The following is a 12500-nucleotide window of genomic DNA, read 5'->3' on the forward strand; positions in this document are numbered from 1 at the left end:
GGCTCACATCTGTTAGACGAACATCGCTGGATCACATTCATTAGACGAACATCTCAGGCTCACACCCATTAGGCGAACATCTCATGCTTACATACAGTAAGCGAATATCTGAGCGGCCAAAAAACATTCCACAATTCGTCGACTTTATGACCAATCAATACTGAATACAGTTTTGGCTTTCAACACGATTCGTCAACTTGCAAGTCAATATGGAGTTTACTTTACCCTTACCAAATTCAGTGAATTGAATAATTGAATTGAAGTTCATGGTTCTCTCATTAGCAGGATCAATCTCACCCAATGTAAGGTTCTTCCAAAACGATTTCTCCGATGCAGAAAGTTATTTCTTCATTCCGTGTTCATATAGCTTGTCAGGTAAGCCACGAACTCACCTTTCTCAACATAAGCTTGTGTTGTAAGTGAAGTAACAATCCTGTGTTACGTTCCACTTCCACATTATGACGTCCCATTTAGACATCAAATCAACCAAAGGTAGCTTTTCTGTTTTTCTTCTGTTTATATTTTCTCAATTCAAAACTTCATTAAAATGTGTGAACTAATAGATTACAGAACTTTACGAACAAATTTCCGTTTTCGTTTTTCAAACACTTTTTCATTAACATTTAAACTAATTTGCATATTGTATATAACTGCAAGTCTGACAGGATGGTGCATAAGTAGCACTTTTACCTTAGAGCTGACTAGTATACCACTAACACGCCTTAACTGCAATGGTCACCATGAACCCCCGTGTTACATCAAAACTTGCTTTACATCGCCTGGTGTTGGCTCAGTGGTTCGGGTGACGGCTTGGGATCCTCGGGTCCTGAGTTCAAGCCCCGTCGGCCGCTGAATTAATACACCAGGGGGTTGACTCAGCCTGTCATCCTTCCGAGGTCGGTGAAATGAGTACCAATTCCAATGTGTGGACTGGTAGAGGGGCACTGCATCAGCGACACAGTCATGCTTCAATAAATGATAGCTACCCCGGCAGCTAAGCTGCCATACGACCACCACCAGAACTTGCTGCAAGGGTCCTAACGAACAGGGAGGGGGGGGGGGTGCCTGCCACACATCCATCTTGTTTAGGTACTCATTATCTAGGCTAATAAATGTCAGTGTGTGTGTGTGTGTCCGTGTGTACCATCAAACCTATCAGCCTGAAGCTTTGCATGCACACAAAGAAAACTCAAACGAAGTGCATAAGTGAAATTTGGGTGTTTGTGTAAATTAAAACACACCTTTTGAAGATAATAATTAACGGCCTTATTTAATTATATCCTTCATCAGGCGATCCTCAGCCACCTCGCTCTCTGGGGTCTTCAGGCATTTCCTGGCTAACCTCGCTGGGGTCTGGGGCCGCCATGTTTTTTTGGCCTGCTCAACCATGCCTCGACTTGGAACAGGCCGCAACGATTTCTTAACGATAAAGTTTTTTTTTTCTTCACTTTCCTCACTCATATTATCGAATGCCTGTTCATCATAGCTCCGAATCGTTGTGTACATAGTTTTTGTAAGCACTGTAGTTTTCAAATTAGGAGCTTGGAGCGATTTTGTGCATAAAATGAGACGATTTTCCACGATCTACTCTCACGGACTAATTAAAGTATATCGTCGAAATATGATTTCGGTTTTGAGGATCGGATATCGTCCGGACTCAATAAGTGTCGAAATCTGTTGTTAAATCTGACGATCTGAAGAAATAACGAGTCTTATAACTAATCTGATATGTACCGATTTACTTTAAGCACGCTCGGCGATGTTCCCTCTTTCTCCATATATACATGAGAAAATGTGAAATATCCAAAGCATTAAATTTATCTTTTTCTACTGTTTGGAGAATCATATTCTGCGAACAAAAGATTTCGGAACGTGCCAAAATTAACCGGCTTCATTGAGCTACATGATTTAACGCATTCACTGCCTGACATCATGCCCCGTCCCCCAGAGTGACTGCTTATCCATAGCATTTACGAGATCTGTGTCTACATTTTCGGAGGTTTCACAAGGTGCTCTACAGGGTATCAAAGCAAATCTGGTGAAAAACGGACATTTAAAAATAAAGTTATAACGTTTGCGCGAACCGATGTACCATGTGATGCGTGCACAGATAAGCAGGGAATGTGGTGGATAAACTGCAATGTTTATTTCATGGGCGATTAAACTTTGTGATGTCTCCAGGGTTGTTCTACGTGAAACAGCAACTCTTTTGGGGGTAAAGTCATTATTTCAATGAATTCATTTCATTTCTTTAACCGCTGCGGGCGCGGTGAAGACCGGATTTAAAGTTAAAGGGATCCTCTATGGTATACAGACACAGCCTGGCCAGCCGTTCCTGATCAACCATTTAATTGGAGTGTTTGCTTGACTGCTTAAGCCTCTTGCCGAGCACCCTTTTATTGATTGTGGGACAGTTCATGTCCCAAACGGGATGTACAGTCGGCAGTTACTACAAGGTTACAAGTTACTACAAGAGATACATGATTTACAAAGGTTATATGGTTTCTCCTTGAGTTTCAAAGCAAAATATATTTGATAACACCCGATTTCTGAGCCCTTTGCCATATTCACATGTTTTATAAATTACAGAGCCAATTTTTTTCCACCCGTTGCATGCTGATTGGCAGTTGTTTTTAAAGTTTAATGTTTATGCACATCTCCCTGAAATGTCTATATAAATGCAACTTTGTTTTTATAATTTGTTTGCTGAAATTACCACAAAACAAGGGTGAAAGCTTCTCTTGGTTTTTGGGTTGTAAACGGTATGTGCTGTCGTCGGTAATCACACTGACTCCAATCTGCCAATTCCTGAAGAATTGCCAAGCACAAATACTGTGTGTGTGTGTGTGTGTGTGTGTGTGTGTGTGTGTGTGTGTGTGTGTGTGTGTGTGTGTGTGTGTGTGTGTGTGTGTGTGTGTGTGTGTGTGTGTGTGTGTCGTGAAAGCATAACATTTTCTTTCTGCTAACTCCCCTCGCCCCACATGTCCATGTCTCTCTCTCTCCTCTCTTTCTCCTCTCTTTATCGCCTCTCTCTTCTCTCTTTACACCCCCACCTAATACAGAGCAACATAATACTCTCTCTCTCTCTCTCTCTCTCTCTCTCTCTCTCTCTCTCTCTCTCTCTCTCTCTCTCTCTCTCTCTCTCTCTCTCTCTCTCTCTCTCTCTCTCTCTCGATGTGTCCGGGCGTGGTTTATCTATGGGCGGTGTTTATCTCCAGGTGGTGCTTATCTCCGGGCGGAGTTTGTCTCCAGGCGTGTCCGGGCGGAGTTTGTCTCCGGGCATGTCTGGGCAGAGTTAGTCTCTGGATGTGTCCTGGAGGAGTTTGTCTATATACATGTCCGGGCATTGTTTGTCTCCAGACAGCTTAGCTCCGGATGCGTCCGAGTGGTGTTTGTGACGAGATGTGTCCGGGCAGTGTTTATCTCTGGACGCATCTGTCAGTGTTTATGTCTGGACGAGAGCTCGTCTCCAGACGTGTCCAGACAGGAGTTTGCCTCCAGACATGTCTGAGCGGTGTTTCTCTCTGGACAGCTTGGCTCCGGACATGTCTGGGTGGTGTTCATGTCCAGACAGGTGTTCGTGTCCGGATGCGTCTGGGCGGTGTTTGTCTCCGGACGCATCTGTCAGTGTTTATGGGCGGTGTTTGTCTCCGAACATGTCCAGGCGAGGTGCTGCGGGTGCAGGCAGTGGCGAAGGTGCAACAGGTGCAGGCAGTGGTGGAGGTGCAGTGGGTGCATGCAGTGGTGGAGGTGCAACAATAGAAATTGGTAGAAATGAGGTATGGGAGACAGTTTTTGTGGGTGATGAGACAAATATATATATATATATATATATATATATATATATATATATATATATATATATATATATATATATATATAAATATATATATATATATTCTTCATTCTGCAGGAAGGGTCGTAGACATAGAATTCTGTGTAGTTTTGAAGGAACAGGAGTTAGGAACATTGAAGGAAGGGTAAACGATATTGTATCGGGTGATGGCAGGAAGAAGTTGGTTGTGGTAGCCCGAGGTGCGAATGATATAGGGAAAGTTTACTCAGAGGTTTTGAAAAATAGATCCAGGATATTAGTTAAGCGGCTGAAAGCAAAGGGTTGTGATGTCATGTTTTCTGGGATTCTCCAAAGATTAGGAAACAACATAGAAATTATGAGCAGAGCGATAGACGACAACCAATGGCTGGAAGAATGGTGTAGCGTGGAATGTTTTACATTTAAGAAGCAGTGGGAATCATTTAGGGGACAAAGGGAGTGTTTCCGGAATGATGGCCGTATATTAAATAGAAAGGGGGCAGCAAGGTTTGCAGTGCGAATTGAGGAAGGAATTCAGGCTTTTTTAAGGTCAGCGGAGGGTAGAGAAGGTAGTAAAGAAGGAACTGATGATGTAATTGTGATGAGTAAGGCCAGGCAAGAAAATAGAATTTCAGGAAGGGAAAAGTTAAACATATTCTATACCAATGCCAGAAGTTTAAATAATAAGATGGAAGAGCTTGAAGCCAAAGTGGATAGCGAGGAGTACGGTATAGTTGCAGGAAGTGAGACATGGTTTAAGAAGGAGAGTAAGTGGAGGACAGGATTAGAAGGCTCCAAGGTGTATCGGTGTGATAGGAAGGAGAGAATAAGAGGAGGAGGAGCAATCTGGGTAAAGGACAGCATTGCATCAAGAGAAAGGGGTGACATGAAGGAAGGAATTAATGTAGAGGATTCTGTACGGGTAGAGATTAGAGATTGTAAAAACAGTAGTATACTGGTGGGAAGGAAGAGGAGGAAGGAGGAGGACATGAAGAATTCAAAATGGCATGTGGAAAGGGAAGAGTATTGATTATGGGGGATTTTAACTTGCCAGGAATAGATTGGGTCCAGGAACAGGGAAAGGACAGAGCAGAAGAGGATTTCCTAGTTGTAGTCCAGGATTGCTTTTTAACCCAGTTTGTCGATAAGGCCACGAGGGGGAGTGCAGTGTTCGACCTCCTTTTAAGTAACAATCCCAATATGGTGGAGGAGGTGGAGGTTGGGGAGCATTTAGGAGCAAGTGACCATAACATTGTGTGTGCAAAGACTCTGTGAAGGGTTAGAGTTCAGGATAGTAGGGTAAGGCTATTTAGATTTCAGGAAGGCAAACCTTGAGGGTATGAGGAGAGACTTGGGTGATGTAGATTGGGAGACTCGAACAACAGGACAATCGGCATCAGAGAAATGGGAAACCTTGAAGGACCAAATGTGTAGAGTGCAGAGTGTGTAAATTCCAATGAGGTGTAAAACTAGAAACAGAAAGAGACCAGGGTGGTTGAGCAGTGAGATAGGGAAAGCTATTAAGGAGAAGCAAAAGGTATTTATTGGGTTTAAAATAACAGGACTGGAGTTAGATTTATATCACTATCAAAGTTAACAGAGGCAAGTTAAGAAAATAACTCGGCAAGCCAAGAGGGAGTATGAGAAGGACATGGCTAAGAATATTAAACATAATAGCAAGGCTTTCTTCAAGTACATCAGGGGAGAAGAACAGGTAAGGACCAGTGTGGGCCCATTGAGGAATCGCACCTGGAGAGTGATTAGTGATGAAGGTGAGATGGCAGGCTTATTAAACAGGTATTTTTCTTCAACTTTTACACAAGAACAGTTAGGAGAATTGCCAAGAGCAGAGAGCATCTATCAAGCAGGTGAAAAGGGGCTTTTACAGAAGATCCAGGTTGGAGTGGAGGAAGTAAAGGAACAGCTCGGTAATCGAAGAGTAGATAAGGCTCCGGGTCCAGATAATATTCAACCGAGAGTATTGATGGAGGTGGATGAGCAGGTAAGCGAGATGTTAACGGATATTTTTAATAGTTCCCTGGAGTCAGGACAGGTACCGGAGGATTGGAGAGTAGCAAATGCAACACCACTATTTAAGAAAGGATCCAGAGAAGAATTGGGAAAGTATAAACCTGTTAGTTTGACTTCAGTTGTGGGGAAGGTGTTGGAGACATTGATTAAGGAGCAGATGAGGAATCATTTAAATAAATACAAACCAATTAAAGGTAGTCATGACGGGTTTACGAAAGGTAGTTCCTGTTTCACAAATATTTTAGAGTTCTCTGAGGCAGTGTCTGATTGGGTGGATGAGGGAAAGGCAGTGGACAAAGTATATCTAGACTTTAAGAAGGCATTTGATAAGGTACCACATCGGAGATTGTTAGCCAAAGTGAGGGCTTGTGGAGTGGCTGGTCAGGTGGCTAATTGGATTTCAAACTGGCTTAGTGGTAGGAAGCAAAGAGTGGCTGTGAGTGGGAGGATGTCTTCCTGGGAGGATGTAATTAGCGGGATACCTCAGGGATCAGTACTCGCACCATTACTATTCATGATTTACATCAATGATTTGGATAATGGGGTGAGGAGTAAGCTTTCCAAATTTGCAGATGACACAAAGTTTCGAGTTGACGTGGATCGCAGAGGGGGTGGTGATCAGATTCAGGAAAGTATTGATACTTGTATAGATTGGGCAAAAGATTGGCAGATGGAATTTAACCTGAGCAAGTGTAAGGTGTTGGGGATGGAAAAGGAAAAGAACAATGAAAATAGAGATAACAGGATGTAAGGGGTAATTTTGGAGCACGTCACATAGAAGGATCTGGGGGTTTTTTTTTTTTTTTTACCTTGGTCGAAGCTCGTATGAGAGCTAACACACAACTCACAGCAAGGAGGCATGAGACAAGAGGGGCGGGAGTGGAAGGGACAAAACAGTGGGGAACAGACACATTAGGTGAACTGTGGAAGGGAGAGGGATGGGGATGGGACGGGGAACATGGCGAAGAGAAGATGGACATTTCAGGGACTTTCAGAAAGGAAAGCAGGAGAAATGAAGGAAGTGGGCTTGGGTGGATTATCGGGGGTAGAAAAGATCGAGGATTTGGATGGGGGAAGATAAGAGGTGGTGGTGAACAGCTGTTTTGAAAGCCTGGAGGGAAGAATGGGAAAGAATAGAGTGAGGAAGTTTATTCCAAAGGCGGGAAAAAAGAGGAATGAAAGAGTGAAGATGAGCAGTGATTCGTGATTTTGGTAGTTTTACCAGAAGGGGGTTGTTGGCGGACCTTGAGCGCCCTGTGGAAATGTGGTGGGGACAAATCATAGACAGAGCAGGGGGGGCAAGGCTGGAGAGGAGTCGGTAGAAGACAGAAAGACCACCGACCAACCTGCGGTGATTGAGTGAGAGGCCCAAAGACTCAGCTTCATTGCGGGAGATGCCGATGATCTTAAATGCCCTGGTTTCGACAGCGTGAAGCCGAGAAAGGTGGGAGGCAGGAGCACCAGCCCAGAGGGGAGAGCAGTACTCCATCAGGCTACGGACAAAAGCTTTGTAAGTGGTCAGGAGCTCAAGAGGGCCGAGGAAGGACTTAGCACGACGGAGGATTCCCAGTCGGCGACTGGCTTTTGAGGCGAGGTTGGAAATGTGACTTTCCCAGGAAAGGTCATGGCAGATAGTGAGACCTAGAAGCTTGAAAGAAAAGACTTCTTCGAGAGGATTGTTGAGAAAGTGGATGGGGGGGTTTTGTAAACGATCTTTTCGAAGAGACATAGTGAGAGTGTGAGATTTGTCTGGATTGAAAGACATGTTCCACGTGTTGGACCAGTTTGTGATTTTATCCAGATCTGCAGTGAGTGAAGAAGCTGCTGCTTGCCGGTCTGAGGGATGACAGATGGTACGGAAGAGGGTGGAGTCGTCGGCAAAGAGAAATAGAGGATTTTCCAGAGAGTCCGAGAGATCATTGATGAAAACCAGAAAAAGAACAGGGCCCAGAACGCTACCTTGAGGAACTCCAGCCTGGACAGGAAGAGGGGATGAAAGAACTCCATTTAGGGCCACACGTTGACTGCGACAGGAGAGGAAGTCTGCGAGCCATGAGTGGAGATGGCCTTGAATACCATGGGAAGAGAGTTTGGTGAGTAGGGCAGGGTGCCAGACTGTGTCAAAAGCACGTGATATGTCCGGGGATATGGCTCGGATTTCCTGTCTGGCATTGAGGACCTCCATCCATTGATGGGAGAGCAGTAGCAGCATATCTAGGGTAGAGTGACCTGGTCTGAAACCAAATTGATGATTGGAAATCAAGCCATTGGAGAAGAGGAAGGATTTCATATCTGAAGCGATGATGGATTCCATCACCTTGCTGATGATTGGGAGAAGGCTGGTAATAGATATAGGGTGGTAATAGATATGGGAGGTAAGCAGGAAGCACAGTGCCAGGTAGCGATAGGTAAAGCAAATCGAGTTTTAGGCTGTATTCGGAGGAGGATCATTTATAAATCAAAAGAGGCGGTGTTAACATTGTACAGGAATTTAGTGAGGATTACATCTAGAATATTGTGTACAGTTCTGGTCATCACAGTTCCGGAAGGACATCGATGCCCGAGAGAGGGTTCAGCGTAGGGCTACTAGATTGATTCCGGGCCGAGCTCGACTCAGCTATGAGGAGCGGCTGAACGAGACAGGGCTTTATACACTAGAAAGGAGGCGGTTACGAGGAGATATGATTGAGATGTTTAAGACAATGAAAGGTAAAGATAAAATAAGTGAAGATGAATTATTCAACAGAGTAGACAGTGATAGGACCAGGGGCCGTAGCCTGAGAGGAAAGAGGAGGAGAGTTAAGACGGTAGTAAGGCAGGGAGGGGACTTTCACTCAGAGAGTAGTTAATGCATGGAATGGTCTCCCTGGAAAGGTAGTGGCAGAAGAAAAAGTAGATAAGTTTAAATTAGAATTAGATAGGAACCTGGAAGTTATGGAGATGGAGAGATATAGGGATGTTGAAAGGACTTTCAGGTAGTTTGAGTATTGATGGGTGATTGTGTACGTACATGTGTGCGGAGTGCTGTTGGTGGGGTCTTGTCAATGGTTGTGTGGTTGATGTATGTTTTTAACTGAGCCCATGCCCCCTCTCCTGAGGGGAAGAAGAAAAAGAATTGTTTTTTTTTTTGCAAAACTACAAAAACTAAAAAAAAAATTGTTTCTTTTTTAATTAATTAATAGATTTTTTAAAGTTTGCATTTTCTTCCTTTGATCTTGTGTAGATAAATTAATATGGTGTTCGTTCAGGCATGATGGGATGAAGGGCCTCCACCTGTGTTAGATTTCCTTGTATGTTTGGACAGGAGCTTGTCTCCAGACGTGTCCAGACAAGAGTTTTACTCCAGACGTGTCCAAGTGTTATTCCTCATTGGACAGCTTGGCTTTGGACATGTCTGGGTGGTATTTATGCCTGGATGGGTGTTTGTGTCTGGATGCATCCAGGCGGTGTTTGTCTCCGGATGTGTCCAGGTGGTGTTCGTCTCCAAATGCGTCCAGGCGGTGTTTGTCTCCGGATGCGTCCAGGCGGTGTTTGGCTCTGGATGTGTCCAGACAGTGTTTGTCTCCAAATGTGTCCAGGCGGTGTTTGTCTCCGGATGCGTCCAGGTGGTGTTTTTCTTTGGACACGTCCAGGTGGTGTTTGTCTCCAGATGCGTCCAGGCAGTGTTTGTCTCTGAATGCGTCTGGCCGGTGTTTGTCTCTGAATGTGTCTGAGCAGTGTTTATCTCTGGACAGCTTGGCTCCAGACGCATCCTGGAGGTGTTTGTCTCCAAATGCTTCCGGGTGGTGTTTGTCTCTGGGCAGTATTTGTAGTATGACTGGTAGAAAATGGATTTCAGACAATATTTTGTTTCCATCTTCACTGTTATTCTATGTGGAAGCATTTTGATGAGATGGAATGAATTGTACTTAACGCTCTCCCTTCCTTTCCCTCCCTCCTCTCCTCACCCCCCACCCCTCCTCGCTCCCCTCTCTCCCCCACCCCTCCTCGCTCCCCTCTCACTTCGCTCCTCCACCTCCCTCCTAGCTCCCCCTCCCTCCTCCTCCCTCCTCGCTCTCCCATCCCTCTGCTCTCCCACCCCTCCACTCTCCCCCACCCCTCCTCTATCCCCCACCCTCTTCGCTCATGCACCCCTCCTCACTCCCCCACCCTTCCTCGCTCCCCCTCCCTCCTCGCTCCCCTCCGTCCTCACGCCCCCCTCCCTCCTCGCTCCCCCACCCTCCTCACCCTCCCTCTTCTCTCTTTCCTCTCTACCTCCACCCTCTCTCCCTTGCCTCTCTCCCCCTCCTCATTTTTACCCGTTCTCAGTATTCCTGTCAGCGACGTGACGGGTGGTATTTGTTAGTAGGTTAATAAGAACTTCAAGTTTTAGCCAACAGAACAAATATCAACATTAAATGAACAAACTCAGTTGCCATCCATGAAAATCACAGAACTACCCAATGTATAATGGAATGCGAAGCTGCTACCCTGGTAACTGCAGTATCAGTAAGCCGAGGTAGCTTAAGAAGACTTTTATGGTCAGGATTTCCAGCCCACTCGCTGGGGGAAACGAATCAATCCGTGGATGCGTTTCTGGGTCCCTGGGTTTTTCACAGACTGCAAATGAGCTGGAATGCAAATACATTTTTGATATCTTTCTTCCCAGCTACAATTAAAATACATTATCAACTGGGACTGGGTACCTAAACAGAGTTGTGTTTGTTTGTATGAAGTGCAGTGCTGTGCAAAAGTTTGGGTTATTCCGATGGTATTCATCTCTCTGATGCATCATACACATCACAGAGCGTCAGTGCCACCGAAGCAGCTTCCTGAGCTAGGGTGATACTGGGTGGTTTGCCATTGCCTTAGCCTTCCCAGCCGTAGTTAGGGCAGGAATTTGTTCAGGATGTCAGTGATAGCTCGCCTACTCTTCACAAAGGACACCTTGGGATCTTTAACGTCCACCAACTAATGCCAGCAGACGGAACTCCGAGTTTAACGTCTATCCGAGGGACGGCACGCACAGTCAAGAATCATCCTGCCTGTGAAACACCAGGATGACAGTTTATAACTGGGTTGGGATTCAAACCGAGGATGGACAGCTTGCAGGGGCATGCGCGTACCTCTCGGCCATCCTGATAGCCCAAGTTATGTTCATGGTTTCGGGTGAATTAATTTAAATTATCAGGGATAACAGTCGTATGTGTTTATTATTATAACTTAGCAGCCTTTATAAACCCGTATCAAACAAACTGCTCAAGTAAATAACAAGAACAATGTCATTTTATAATATCAGTCAATAGTTTGTGTGTCTGCCCTTTGCCTACTTGAGTGACATCACTCTTTTACCCACGCTTCCTGTAAACGACTGAAGCACTCTTACAGGAATATTGTGCCGAATATGCTGTAATACATTCCACAGTTCTGTAAGGTCAGTTGGGTTTCTCTTGTTCTTCTCCATTTCCAGGTAATCCCATATGGGCTCAGTGGGACTCATGTCTGGACTCTGGGGTGGACTCTGGGGTGGACTCTGGGGTGGACTCTGGGGTGGACTCTGGGGTGGACTCTGGGGTGGACTCTGGGGTGGCCATTGTAACACCTGGAGCACACTCGCTGTAACCTTGTTCTCCAAATAATGTTTTACGATATTGGTTGCATGTTTCAGATCATTATGTTGTTGGAAAATGAATTTCCACAAGGAACTGCATGGTGCTGCGGTATCTGCACGTACGATTCTTTTATTGGCGTCCCATTGATTGTAACAAGTTTTCCGAAAACAAAAGCTGAAAAACAACCCCAGACAATCGCATAACCTCCCCCGTGTTTAACAGTCGACTGCAAACATCGTGTGTCGTTATGTTTTGGTTTTGTTTGGTTTGGTTTATTTCAGGCTTAAAGTTCTCCTGCAAAAAAAATTGAAACACAACAAAACAGTATGTAGATAAAACCACATAATAACAGTTCAATTTGGAAATTATTACTATTCTAAGACTGATATTTGAATTGTCGATATGAAACATGGAGGAACCTAATAAAAAGCAATGCTGTTGTTTTTTTTAAATATACAATGTCAAGGTTCGTATAAGAGCTGACACACAGAACATATAACAAAGGGAGCAGATATGGGGCAAATTTGAAGATCTGGGGGGAAAATTTGGATGGAAGAGAGTGTGGGAGTTTGTTACAAACGTGGGTAAAAAGAGAAATGAAAGCGTGAAGGTGAGCAGTGATTATTGATTTTGGTAGTTTTACGAGAAGGGGGTTGCTGGTGGACCTTGAGCGCCCTGTAAAAAAAAATATGGGTGGGACAGATAGCAGACGGAGTTGGGGTGGGGGGAGGCAAGGCTGGAGAGGAGACGGTAGAAGACAGATCACCGACCTGCCTGCGGTGAGAGAGTGAGAGACCCAAAGAATCAGCCTTATCACGGGAGATACCAATGATCTTAAATACCTTGGTTTCCACAGCATGAAGTCGAGAAAGGTGAGAGGCAGGAGCCCCAGCCCAGAGGAGAGAGCAGTACTCCTTCAGTTAATTAATCAATTAATTAATGAGTTAATTCCAAATTCATTTTTTGTTTGCTTTCTCAATATTTTGGTTAATAAAGTTTTGAAGTGATTAATCTTTCATTGACACACCCTGTATATGTATGTATGTACTGTACTGTATATATAT

General features: G+C 44.6%; 1 protein-coding gene and 1 long non-coding RNA gene across 4 annotated transcripts in view; one reads left to right on the plus strand and one right to left on the minus strand.

Moving 5' to 3' along the window:
- Positions 1–12500, minus strand: part of LOC147027351 (unconventional myosin-Ib-like) — a 74590-nt gene that overhangs the window by 50346 nt on the left and 11744 nt on the right. Inside the window, exon 1 of one of the 3 annotated variants that reach the window (XM_085876695.1) lies at positions 5145–5256. The exons of the other annotated variants lie outside the window; for them this stretch is intronic. The gene's annotated coding sequence lies outside the window, so the exon portion shown is untranslated. Of the gene's footprint in view, positions 1–5144; positions 5257–12500 lie in introns of those variants that run through there. 3 annotated transcript variants of the gene reach the window in all.
- The window catches only part of LOC147027352 (uncharacterized), a 12521-nt gene continuing 12194 nt past the window's right edge, over positions 12174–12500 (plus strand). The window contains exon 1 of the long non-coding RNA XR_015057002.1: positions 12174–12308. This is a non-coding gene — a long non-coding RNA (uncharacterized LOC147027352). The remainder of the gene's footprint in view (positions 12309–12500) is intronic.

The sequence above is a fragment of the Eptatretus burgeri genome, chromosome 4 (genome assembly GCF_056783735.1).
Source record: "Eptatretus burgeri isolate ZD-2024b chromosome 4, Ebu_testis_v1, whole genome shotgun sequence".
Classification (NCBI taxonomy): domain Eukaryota; kingdom Metazoa; phylum Chordata; class Myxini; order Myxiniformes; family Myxinidae; genus Eptatretus; species Eptatretus burgeri.